The sequence below is a fragment of the Syzygium oleosum genome, unplaced genomic scaffold (assembly GCF_021117445.2).
Source record: "Syzygium oleosum isolate NSW1041296 unplaced genomic scaffold, Sole_v2.1 Sole_v2.05, whole genome shotgun sequence".
NCBI classification, from domain to species: Eukaryota; Viridiplantae; Streptophyta; class Magnoliopsida; order Myrtales; family Myrtaceae; genus Syzygium; species Syzygium oleosum.
In genome coordinates, this window is record NW_026607489.1 from 2077260 (window position 1) to 2091382 (window position 14123).

At 42.6% G+C, this 14123-nt stretch overlaps 1 pseudogene; it reads right to left on the reverse strand.

Moving 5' to 3' along the window:
- Positions 1-1747: 1747 nt before the first annotated feature.
- Positions 1748-5069, reverse strand: LOC115680844 (cytochrome P450 CYP82D47-like; annotated as a pseudogene).
- Between the last annotated feature and the right edge of the window lie 9054 nt (positions 5070-14123).

A 14123-nucleotide genomic window follows, 5' to 3' on the forward strand; every position in this document is an offset into this window, starting at 1 on the left:
GAACTTATTTGCCACTACCGGTCTAATGCAAAATGTAATTGAACTATATGATTCTAAACTATATGCTATGCGATTTTGATATTTTTATTTAGGGGTTAAAGTTTAATCCCTAATTTCTATGCAATTGGTTCCTAAATTGTTAACCAAAATTTAGGTGTTAACAAGTGTCACTTTGTCCTTCAATAAGACATGGAGCACACATGCTAGCCATAGAAAATCGTTAACTCAATAAAAAATGAGCAGCTTACTCTGATACCAATTGTTGAGGCTACTACAATCACCTAGAGGGGGGTGAATAAGTGATTTAACTAGATTTTTATAATTTAATGTAGAAATAAGTAAAGCGTATAAAGTCTGGGAAGTAATCATATTCAGTATAATCGTGTGCAAATATTTATTTAGAAAGAATAAAATCAGTTTAGGGAAAGAAAAATTTGCACACAAGATTTATAGTAATTTGGCTTATAGTAAGCCTACGTCCACTCTCCACGCTGACAACTTACTGACTGGATTTCACTAATGAATCATTTAGAGGTTACATATGAGGATATCAACTCTTAATCTTAATAAGTCTCACTATCTTAGAGTCACTCTCTCTCACAATAACAGAGTTACTCCTCTTTAAACCTCTTCAAAGATTACAAAGTTGAAGCTCTCAAAGACGAGTGTATAAGGTTGAAGCTCTCAGTACTTTGGAATTTCAGATTCACGATCTTTGTACTTTCTTCGGCACTAGGACCTTCTTTTCTACTCTTCCACTTCCAATCTAGTAGTTGGACAGCCTTCAAAGGATCATTCTCCAATGATTCTGCTGGATACGAATGCTTAATGAAGATTTGGTAGTTGTTGAATGATGAAATCAGAATCTCTTAGATAATTCAATCACCCATACAACCAAATTAGAGTTTCCATAAGTAGAGCTCTTCAGTTTAGTAAGAGAATCATGTCTTGATTGAGTGTCAAACAATCTCCGATGTGTTTCTTTGAATTAGTTCGTTGCAAAACAATCTTGAAAGATTGAAGATCAATAAATCCAAGCCAGATTACTAACCGTTGCAATGTATATATCCATTAATCATTAAGTCTGATAAAGCCTCATAAACGAATGTTGTAGACTGAGTCTGAGTACTTCTTAAGTCCGAAAATATATAGTCTGAAGATTATAAATTCCTTGATTATATTCACATCCAATCTTAGAGGAAGTCTTCATATTACTCTAAAGATATCCTTGACATTCATTGATGATGTCTCAGAACTTCCAACGAGATATTTAGATCAATCAGAATCGAAACATTGTTTCTCTAAGAATATCACCTGTAATAATTCGAGTCAGTTTAAAAACTTATGGAATGTTTTGTCAATCTTCAAAACATATTGGAGGTTTTCTTCAACAACATGAATGAATGCTGATTAATTATTATGTAAACATAATATTGACCACGTTCAAATTATTCAAGATGGAAATCTTTGATTTTTCGGACACTTCAATTTTTTATGAATATATGGGAAGTCAAGTTCTTGAAATAATATTTTAGCTATGTTCTGTTGACTTAATTCCGCATTATACTAACACAAGCATGCTTAATGACCACCATTAAACACAAAAAGTAAATCATGAAACTTGACATCACCCTCACCGATCAAACATGCTCCATGGTGTAACTATCGATTAATAAATTATCAATACATCAGTACTGACTTCAATTTATTTTTAGAAACATGGTCCACCACCTAAGTGGGAACATGGTAGAGAGGCGCTACAGATGCAGAGCGTGAGCATTTCACCATTTCTAGGGGAGAGTCACTGGTATGTGTGCTCGGGAAGGCGTGGAGTCGCAAGGACTTCAAGTGGGGTGGCTTTGAGATTTGTCATTCCCATCGCCTCGGCCACGTCAACTGGTTCATCTGCCAATGTCGTAACGTCGAACCCTTGCAGAAGGGCGGCAAGGGACAGCAACATCATTTGCATGGCTAAATTGATTCCGGGGCACATTCTCCGGCCGCTTCCAAATGGTATCAGCTCGAAATTCTGACCTCGGATGTCAAAATCTTTGTGGGTGGTCAAGAATCTCTCCGGCAGGAATTCGAGAGGGTCTGACCATATGTGTGGGTCTCGATGGATCTTCCATAAGTTAAAGAGGAGACGAGTGCCCTTTGGGACGTGATAGCCATCCACGGTGCAGTCTTCCATGGACTCATGCGGGATGCCAAGTGGACCTGCTGGGTATAGACGCAGGGTTTCTTGATGATGGCTTGGATGTAGACCAAATTCTTAAGGTCCGATTCTTTTACCGGCTTTTTTCTGCCGATTTGAGTATCGAGTTCATATTGGGCCTTCTTTAGGACTTCACGATAGTTGAGTAACAAAGACAAGGCCCATGTAAGAGAAACTGTGGCAGTGTCTGAACCAGCTAAAACGAGTGCCTGCAGAGTAATGGATTGTCAATGACTAGAATGAAGAATCTTGATGCCTTAATTGTAAAATAAGGATCGGTACTTATGTTTAATTTTTTGTCAAATGGTTTAATATATATGCTGGTGACCTTAACAAAGAACAAAATTATATCACATTCACAGGGTAATGACATTATCCATTTAGTTTATAACTTAAAAAGTCGGTGATACTTTATACTATCATTTAAATACGTACGAGACACGAGTTGATTGGACACATTAGCAAATACTTAATGCTTCACAGTATACCTTAAATTCGAGGAACTTTTTTTCTCATGCAACTGCAAATTTTATTAGAGAAAAATAGTTAGACCCCCTAGTGTGTGTCATCTGCCACCTTTAAATAGTCAAATTACAGGATTTGATTTGTTAAGTGTGGAGGGAAAGAAACCTAGTCATTCGATCAACATTGGCATCATTGTCCTGTTTTTCTCTTTTCACTGACCTCGAGGGATTGTCTTATTGGAGCCGAATTTGAATTTTTTTTCTTTTTTTTTGGTTGCGAGAAAAAAGTTTTTTTCTTATGTGGCACCACCGGCGCCAACGTGGACAATTTTTGTAATTTGTTTCGATCACTTAAGTATCACAAATTTGAAAAATCAATTACTTAAGTGCTACAAATTTTAAAAATCAATCACTAAAGTGCCATTGATAATTTGCCTTACCAGAAAATTCATCGTCGGCCTTGCCCAGATCTAGCGAGGGCCTTTGCGCCCTCGCTCGCGACCGACGAGGCTGCGATCGCCATGGGCGATACCATCAAGGCCTCGCCGGTCGCAAGCGTGGGCCTTCGCAGCCCCATAGGCCACAAGCGAGGCGGCCTTACTTAGATCTGGAAAGGGCATGAAGGCCCTCACTTGTCGTGGGCGAGGCGGCCTCGCCGCGAAGGCCCTCATCCATAGTCAACAATGGCCTTGCCCAGGGCCTTCGCGGCCCTGCTGGCCGAGGGCGAGGTCTTTGCGATAGGTGCACAGAAAAACAAAAAAACAACAAAGAAAAAAAGGAAAATAAAAAATAAAAAATTAATAAATTAAAAAAATTAAAAAATCAATTTTAAAAAAATACGAAAAAATCTGCGTAGGACGATTTGCCGGAAGTGGCACTCAAATGATCAATTTTACTCCAATGTAACACTTAAATAAGCAAAAAACGAATTATGACACTCAAGTGAGTGCCGTACGAAAGTTATGATACTTCTGCTGTTTTTATCCCTGTAAGTCTATCCTATTGCGACAGGCGAGCAGAAGGACCAGTGTGCCTACAAGGCAATTTTTGTTTTTATGCACGAATGACAAAATGCGCGTAAAGTTTTCCGTTTTGTATACAGACACGCACTTAATTGCTTATAGGGTCATTGAAAAGCTTTCTTATGCATGCCATGTGATCATTTAAAGTGGGAAAAAAAGTTGGTTCTTGAAATCTAGGAAAAAGCTTTAGAAAACGCATGGCATGCCTCCAGGACTATCTAATGCAAAACAAAACTTAGACGTTTATACAAGTTATGTAACAAAAATCTATTTTGTGAATTTTAAAAAATCAAATCTACCATATCAAATGCTTTTTCATGAAACAGGGGTAATGATTATGCGAAATAAACTTACCATGCATGTTGCTTTAATGAAAGTATCGGCATCGTAGTCAGGAAGTTTTCGGCAGCATCTACACTGGAGAGCAATACGTCCATGAAATCTTGGTCATTGTCCTTGTTATTACCATGTGTCTTGTTAGTGTTTCTTCTGCTTTTATGCTCATTTAGCCATCTTTGAACCACACGGTCTAGCTCTTGGGCCATCTTCATCATCATCTTCTCGCAGCAGTCCAAATCCAACCACCTTAAAATCGGGAGTCCGTCGGACACTACGAACCTCCCCACTAAATCGAAGAAGTCCCTCAAAACCTCCCAACCCTTCTTGTCTCGTTCGTCCTCGTATCGTTTCCCAACTATCATCCTAAACACCACATTAAGAGTTATGTCACCAAACCATCGCTTCATGTGCACCAACACCTTCTTTGGTGCACCATCGTAGTTTTCCACACATTGCTTATATGTGGTTTATTGATGCTTGGACCTATGATTCCCGGATGTGCTTGAGCAATTCCAACCGGTGGTTGGAGAGGAGCTCCAGCATGTCGATCTTACGCACTTGGCGTCAATAAGGGCCGTAGGGAGCAAGGCCCAACATGGCATAGTTGTAGATCATGACCTCGGAGCTAATAGACTTGGGTCGAGTCGCAAAGACTCTGTTGTTCATGGTAAGACACTGCTTGGCTATCTCCCAATTGCTAACTATCAACGCTCGATGAATAGCCATCTTGACAGTGAAGATAGGCCCGTGCTTGTCAGCCATGTTTGCAAGGACTATATGGGGTGACACCGGACCTCCTAAGAGATGGAGATGGCCAATCAAAGGCCACGCACTGCCGGCTTCTAGCAAGGAGGCTTGTTTACGGCCGTCAACACTTCCTCTGTTATTGTTTTTTCTTATCAGTAGCGAAGCAAAGCAATAGAGAAAGATTGCCAAGGCAAAGACCATGCCAGCGAGGGCAGTGGCTGGGAACGAGAAAGAGGACTCCGTGTTTGTGAATGAAGAGAAGGGTTGTGGAGATATCTACATTTATAGGATAAGTGCTTGGGGAGTTTGGTACCGTTATATTTCGTCGGTCCGCCCATGATGAGTGTGTCAAAGGGGGACCATTTACTCTAATTAGAAGTGTGTCTGAGAGACACCTTTTGAAGAGGTGCGAGGGGAGTTTCTTAAGGGAAGTTAAGGTAACTTCCTCAGTACGAAAAATATAACAAGAGATAAGTAAGTTCTGAAGAATAGAACTCTCTCTTGCTCTATCTCTCCTCTCTTCATCAAAGAACGACGAATAAGGATTCCGTATCTACTTTGAAAAGATAAACAGCATTAACGCTGTGGAACGAGAATACTTTCCTTATGATTGTATTCGGACCAACGTGAAGTAGATTCGTCCATCGTTCGCTGGTGATTCAACGTACGATCCTGGAAAATTTGTTCGTAGTGCATCGAACAGGTTAATCGATTCTCCCGACACTTACTTCCAACATTGGTATCAGAGCCCGGTTATGATCTCTGCCTTGTTTTTCCGTTGAATTTTTTTTTCGTTTGTTATTTGATATGGGAATCGAGAAGATGAACTTCATATGCTCGGAAATTGCAACATGAATCGTCAAAAATGAAATCGAACGCAACGAACAAGTTTGGAGGATGAACGCAGTTCTGTTTGGCCCTGTATCGAATATTTATTTTCAGTAAAAATGAAAGATTATTATACAGAGTTGAAGAACTCATCGAGACGAGCAGAACGGCCGGTCAAACACCACCGAAAACCTTTGGATGCGCCGCCACGCGCGGCCAGAAGCCGCGACGTCGCAAGCGACGCGCCCCACGTGCGGCCACGTGCTGGGAATGCCAGCGCGTGAGCGCCATGCGCGCCAACCGGCGCCTAGGAGCTGACATCATCGATGATGTCAGCAAACGGTAGATAACCGACCCGATGACGTCATCACCGGATCGGCGAACTGACCATCCGGCGACCCGACCGGGCTGACAACCCGACCCGATAACCCGACCTAGTAACCTACCCGAACCGTTGACAGGTCAAAGGTCAACCGGTCAAATGGTCAACCAGTCGGACCGGTCAACGGTTGAACCGATTGGACCGGTCGGATCGGCTCAGAAGCTCGAATTAGGTAGGCGCGTGCGCCACACGTGCCGCATACTTAGGCAGCGCGTGCACCACACGCGCCGCATACTTAGGCGGCGCGTGTGGGCGCGTGGGATCTACGTTTGGAGCGTGCTTGGTCTCGTTGTGTTCGTATCGACGTCCTTTACACTATAAAATAATTATTTTATTTGTTTGAAGCTTTTAATGGTATAAAAATGCGTGCGAAATCCTAAATAGGCATATTTTGGGGGTATATTTGCATTGTTTATTCCTTCTAATCTGTATTTCACTATGGTTTTGGAAATACGGTAGCTAGCCTACGTGGAAATGACCACGTATATGTTATGTAGAGCTTGGTTCGGTGATAGCATGTATATGGTTTGACGTGCTTGCAGTTTCCTAATTCTGAGTATACTAAAACAATGACTGGAGATCTTTATGTCTCGAGTTCCGCATATGATTGTATTTGATGTAATGAATTATTTGTTAGTTGGTGATCATTACGTGAGGTCACGTAATCATCTTTTCTAGTGGGAGTTCGTAGGTTGGTAGAATTCAAAGGAGTTCTCACCTAGAACTTAAAATTTGAGCAAATTAAACAAGTTAATGATAGTAGAACAATTGTAAGTCGAAGCTGATTGGGAACGTAGTGAACTTTCGTTTCGATATCTTTTGTTGAATTATCATTAATTTAGTTTGTTTTTGCTACAAATTAAAATGTGTGTTTATGTGGAATATGTGCTAGTATTGATTCTGTGTCTATTATGTCAATGTGTAGTAGAAATTGATTATGGCTTCGGCATCCAAGACCATTGTAACTGACCTCAACAAGGGTGAGAAGCTGAACGGTGACAATTATGATATTTGGCACCGAAAAGTTCAGTATATCCTTAAGGAGCAAGAGGTTTTGGAAACCCTCAACCACACCATAGATGAACCTGAGCATAGAACTTCTGCTCAACACAAAAGAGATCAAGAAACTTATCAAGCTTGGAAAAAGAAAAATAGCATTGCTCGCATCACGTTGCTGAGTTGTATGCAAGATGATCTCATGTGTGAGTTTGAAAGTTATGACAAAGCTCAAGCAATGTGGGTTGCCTTGAAAGATAAGTTTGGGGGTACGTATGCCACTAAGTTGAGGAGGCTCACCATCAAATTTGACACATACCGGAAGCACTCAAATCTAACGATGAGGCAGCATCTTCGGGAGATGTCAAACATGATACGTGAGCTGAAGTCGGCAGGTCATACCCTAACTGATGAACAGCAAGTTCAGGCTGTTATAAAGTCTCTTCCTGATAGCTGGGAACATATGAAAATCAATATGACGCACAATGAGAATATCGTCACTTTTGACGATATTATGCGTCATTTGGAATTAGAAGATGAGCGCCTAGAAGCTGCAAAATCCTCTACCCATGCTTATGTTGCTGAATCAGGTTCAGGCAAAGTTTCAGGCTTTAAGCGCAAGGAACCATAAATTCAACAACAAAGAGAATGAGACTAATCAAGCACCCAAAAGAGCCAAGACCTTCCGACATAAGAAGCATGGCGGGAAGAAGGACAATGCCAAGATGAAGTGCTACAATTGTGGTAAATTAAGCCACTTCGCTCGTAAATGCACTGAGCCGAAAAAGGTACCACATTACTCCATTACTTTGAGTAATGCTTTTGTTTCTAGCATTGTAATGCTTGCTGAATCTCATCAATGTGGACTATAAACTCAGGAGCAACAGATCACGTAGTTAGAGACCGAGGAGCATTTATGGAGTATCGTTGGATACAGTCCGGAAGAAGATGGATATATGTTGGAAATAACTCAAGAGTTGAAGTGAAGAGTATCGGCACATGTAAATTAACCTTTTGTGGTGGTTGAAACCTATTCCTACATGATGTCTTCTATGCTCCAGATATTCAGTGAAACTTGGTCTCTGTAGTTGTTCTTCTTGGCTTAGATTATGTATTTAATTTTCATGGTGATTGTATTGACATTTTGTTTGGAACAGTTTATTACTGTTCTTGTCATATATTGAATGGTTTTATGGTGTTAGACATTGACTATGATATGTACAAAGTTAATGTTGATGGTTGTTTTTCTTTTATTGCATCTTTTAGTAATGTGGAGATTGCTGCAAGTACTTGGCATGCTAGACTAGGTCACATTGGGTTACAAAGAATGAAACGATTAGCAAGAGAAGGCCTTTTGAGGTCACTCGTAAATGTTGAACTATCCGTATGTGAACATTGTTTAGCGGGAAAAACAACTAGAAAACCATTTGGTAAAGGAACCAGAGCTGAACTTCCATTGCAACTTATACATTCTGACATTTGTGGTCCATTAAATGTGAGGGCAAGACATGGAGCCTCATATTTCATCACTTTTATAGATGACTTCACGTGTTTCAATTATGTTTTTATGATCTCTCATAAGTCCGAAGCATTGGATTGCTTTAGACGGTTTATAGCTTTGGTAGAGAATCAGTTGAACAAAACAATAAAGGCATTGAGAACAGATCGCAGACGTGAGTATCTATCCGAGTAGTTCACGGCTCTTTGTGATGAAAGAGGAATTGTAAGACAATTGACTATTCCTGGTACTCCACAACAAAATGGGGTTGCAGAGAGAAGGAATAGAATCCTATTGGAAATGGTTAGGTCTATGATGGCGCAAGCAAATCTACTTGTCTCATATTGGGGAGATGCGTTATTGACTGCTGCCTATATACTTAATCATGTGCCCTCTAAGTTAGTTTCTTTCACTCCCTATGAATTGTGGACTGGTAGGAAACCAGACTTAAGTAATCTACGACCTTGGGGGTGTAAAGCACATGTTCACGATTCTTCCCATAAATATGGCAAATTAGGCCCTAGAGGAAAGAAGTGTATCTTTATTAGATACTCTGAACATTCCAAAGGGTACGTGTTCATAGGTGAACAAGCTGATAGAAGTGTGACTGAAATGGAGTCACGAGATGTCACGTTCTTGGAGAACAATTTTCCTAGTAGAGGTGAGATCGATAAGGACTTCCAATTATATGAAATGGAAGATCCCAATAACACACCTACTAATGTTATTGAGGGAAATACAGATTTACCTCAACATAGAAGACCTAGTGGAAGTGTAGCATCGCCTGGCGAACTAAATTCTCAAGAAGTTCAGTTGCGTAAAAGTAATCGTAAAAGTATTCCCCTTCGTCGATTTGAGATTGAAAGGGAAGCATTTATGATTGCTCCACAAGATGATGCAGAGCCTAAAACAGTTCAAGAGGCTCTCTCATCTCCTGACAAGGAAGAATGGAGAAAAGCTTTGGAAGACAAAATGGAATCTATGAGGACAAACCACGTCTGGGACTTGGTTGATTTGCCACCCGATCGCAAGGTTATTGGAAACAAATGGGTTTTTAAGATTAAGTGAAGGGCAGATGGATGAATTGAAAAGTATAAGGCTCGCCTTGTGGCGAAAGGCTATACTCAATAAGAGGGTGTAGACTATGAGGAAATGTTTTCACCAGTTGTAAGGTTTGCCTCCATACGCCTTATCCTAGCCATTGTTCCACATTTGGACCTAGAATTACATCAAATGGATGTAAAGACAGCATTTGTCAATGGAGAACTAGGTAAAGAAATCTATATGAAGCAATCGATAGGTTTCATTGCTGAAGGTCAGGAGCGAAAAGTTTGCAAACTTCATCGCTCAATATATGGCCTTAAGTAATCATCTAGACGGTGGTATTTTCGTTTTCATCGAGCTATAACTTCTTTTGGGTTCACAATGATTGAAGAGGATCACTGTGTGTATATCAAACGGTCCAAGGATAAATTTATGATTTTATCTCTTTATGTGGACGATATTATGTTGGCTGGGAATGACAAGGGTTTGGTTATAACCATAAAAGAATGGTTGTCCTCTAATTTTGAAATAAAGGACATGGGAGAAGCTGCATATATATTGGGAGTTAAGATTGAAAGAGATAGATCAAAGAAACTCCTTGCTATGTCAGAAGAGTCTTATATAATGAAGATTCTTGAATGCTTCAATATGCAGCACTGTAATCCCATTGATACCCCTGTTACGCAAGGCGAAGGCCTGAGTACTAAGATGTGTCCTAAAACTCCAAAAGAAAAGAAATAAATGGTAATTGTTCCTTACGCTAGTGCTGTCGGAAGTTTGATGTATGCTATGATGTGTACTTGACCCGACATATGTCATGTTGTGGGGTTAGTGGGCCGATATCAATCAAATCTTGGTCAAGCACACTGGAAAGCAGTTAAGAGGATCCTGATGTCACACCCCGACCCCGTACGAGCGCGCAACACCCCACGTTGTTACACACACACAAAAGGTCGTAACGAAAGACGTCGTCCCAGGCAAACGTCACCGACCCCACGATATGAAGCACATGCAAAAATGAATATAAGAACGCCTGTACGATAAAGATGACAATGGAATAGGGCAACAAGAGAGGCAATGAACCAACAATATTAACTTTTATACAATTGCCAATGTACCGAGCATACAAACGACATTACATACAGGCTTAGCAAAATGAGCATCAAAACACCACCGACACAACAAAAAGGGACGGGTGGTTGGGTCAACTTAGCTTCACTACGGGTCGACCTATCTTCCAAAAAGTGACTGGTCTGACCTACCCTACACAACCCCTAAAAATACCCCGGTGACGCCAAAGGATCACCCTCCTCCCATTCTTCTTCTAAGTCCTCTGGCTCGTATCCCAGAGGAATACGCAGATCGCGGTACGGAGGGATCGCCTGCTCGGGTTGCACAACTTGCGGCTCTACTGAGGGTACCACGGGCGGCTCCTCATCGGGCTCCTCATCCATGGGCATCGGCTTTTCCTCGAACTCCTCGGGATCGAACTCCATAGACTCGGGATCGATGACCTCGCCATCGGGAGGGGCGTTCGCCAAAGGGTCCCACTCACCAACGCCATTAAAGGGGACGTTGAAGCTTCTTAGCGGGCCGGTCTCCTCTAAGCCATCTCGATAAGTCCACGCCACATACGAATAAGGCTTCAGGTGGAATCCGCCCTCGTCAACCCAAACAATGCTCGAGTGCCTAACATAAGCTCGGTCGCCTCCTAAAGGGTACTCAACCTCCTGATTATCCACATGTCTAGGGATCCGAAAACGAGGAGACGGGCCTCCGGGGTTCATGGCTGGGGGTCTGAAATGGTGGTTATACAACTATGAGACGAATCTCAATAAGTGCACAACCCCAAACCCCACATAGGCTCTCCCGTACCGCCAGACAAGAACATGCATAACACAAACAACCAATCATACTAACAATCACATGCGATCCTACCTTGGATCCATCACACACACCCCTGCACGTCAAGTAATAATACAACCAACTCACTTTAGTCCATACTCGTCAAGCACTACATCACGCGATGTAAACCACACTCGCACACTAACTCACGCCATGCGTCAACTTTCACAAGTCTCGTACATCAAACCGAGTCCAGCTCATTCCCAACTTGCCATCACTACCGTGCCCGCGTAAAACACATCAGGTCAACGGTCTTCTGAATCTGTCAGGCATCGTCACCTTATCGGGCCGGGCATCGTCACCTCGTCAGGGATGGCATCGTCGCGCGTAACACGCCTCAGGACGGAACCTATCCCGCGTCAACACGCCTTAGGGTACCACTTTTCCAATCATTCAAACCATCTCGTACCATCGAGCCACACGTACCACACGGCCACACATAGCACACGATCACACCGTCACATGCCACACATACATTTCACGAACACACACCACCATCACACGATCACACCACACGGCCACATTCACGGTCACACCACCACACCTTCACGGCCACTCTTGGCCCACGACCTCACGGCCACACACACTTGGCATACGGCCACACCACACTCAGTCACACACACGGTCACACCACACTCAGCCCAATATACATTCAAAAACAGCCAACAACCATAAGCCATACCATCACTCATATGAGCTCATTCAAGCCATAACACTACCAACCAAACATGCAATTCAGCCAAGGTCATTTAGCCTCACCACAGCCCTATCCAAGCCTCCTAAACATCACATTTTCATTCACCAACTCAGCCCACAGCAAACTATTATCCAGCCCCTTCATATATCTCAAAATAGCCACCTAAAATACCCAAACCGAGCCCTAAACAAGTCCAACAATACTCAAGGTCCTAAGGAAGATTTGGAGAAGTCACTTACCTTAAAAAGGGGTGAAAAACAAGCTGGAAAGGTGGCCAAGACAGCCGGACCAGCAGCAGCAACCAAGCAGCGTCGCCGGCGACCGGACGGACGAGCGGCTGCAACGCCGTGGATGGGCGGCTGGCAGGCGGCGAACAGACTGCTAGGGGCGGCGAACGGGATGTATGGGGCAGGGAAGGGCGACCGCGGGTGGCTCCGGTGGTGGCTGGATCGGACAAAGGAGGACGAGACAGAGAAAGTGGGACGGGCGAATGGTGGAGGCGCGGCCGAGGAAGAAGAAGCAGCGGCGGTGGACGGCTAAACGGGCGACGACCAAACGACTAGGCGAGCTGGTGGTCGGCTAAGCTTGGAGTGCGCAAGGGAGAGGAGGGAGAGAGAGCTTCGGCCGGTGGGGGGTGAAGAGAGAGAGAGAGTTGAGAGAATTATGAGAGGGAGAGAGAGAAAATAAAATAAAAAGAGGTGCACCAATTATTAGTGCCCAAACCCCACCACAAAATTACTAAACTACCCCTCTAATTATCACACTAATCCAAGGGCCAAGGTTCAATCTCATCCAAATCCAATGGCTCACATTTAGTCATATCCAATAATCCAAGGGCAAAAAGGTAAATGAGCATGAGAGAAGAGGGGCATTCTTGTCCTTCCATTTTCGGCCATACATGATAATTATCAGTCCCCAAATTAATCCAGTCTTCAAAATTTCGTTCGCTGTCCAAGGGGCAAAACGGTCATTTTTCCGGTCCCAAACCAAAATCCATTTTTTTACAAAAACGGGTGGCCCCAAGGTTGGCCACACCAAAAACGTTATCGTCCGCTAAAAATTGTCACTTTCGAAATTCTCGATTCCCGGGCTCGGATTCCAAGAAATGATTAAATTCGACCAATCGTGACTTTAGTTTATCTCTTACTAACGGGTGACTCATTGGGATTACGCGCTTTCGACCCGTGACCGACACTAAGTCGAGTCACGTTTAAGTTTGCTCGAGCTAAGGCGACCTCGGTTGTCATGTAATTGCGAGGGTCTGTCACTAGTTCCATTCGGACACGATCGATCGAATGGATCGGTCTCTATTGGCCCAAAACATTCCCTCGTCAATCCTTATGGTCGAAAGTCGAACCATGGTCGAGGTCTTTGGTCGTACGAACTCAATCGCGTGATAGCCTTACTCCTAAGGTTAGCATCCCGAGAATGATCAGTTCCGGGTGAGATCTCACTATAAGTGCATTGACAAAATATTCATTTCATAAATCCCGGGAAAAGGATCGAAAATTTAGAATATTACACCTGAGATACTTGAAAAGCACTATGGACTATTGATTTTGCTATCAAGGGAGTGATTTATGCTTATTAGGATACTCTGATGCTGATTGGGGAGGAGACCTAGATGAGTGTAAATCAACGTCTGGATATGCATTCTTACTTAATGTTGGTCCAATTTCTTTGAATAGCAAGAAACAGACATGCACAGCTTTATCTACGATGGAGGCAGAATTTATTGCATGTTGTGCTGCAGTGCAAGAAGCAGTATGACTAAAACATTTCTTGGAAAATTTAGCCATTGTCATTGATGTCCCAAGACCAGCGACAGTATATTACGATAGTCAAGCAGCCATTGCCTATGTGAAAGATCCCAAGTACCATGGTAGGACGAAGCACATTGACATAAAGAATAACTTCATCAGAGATATAATAGTACAGAAGGAAGTAATCCTACAATATATTTCAACCAACGTGATGGTTGCTAAT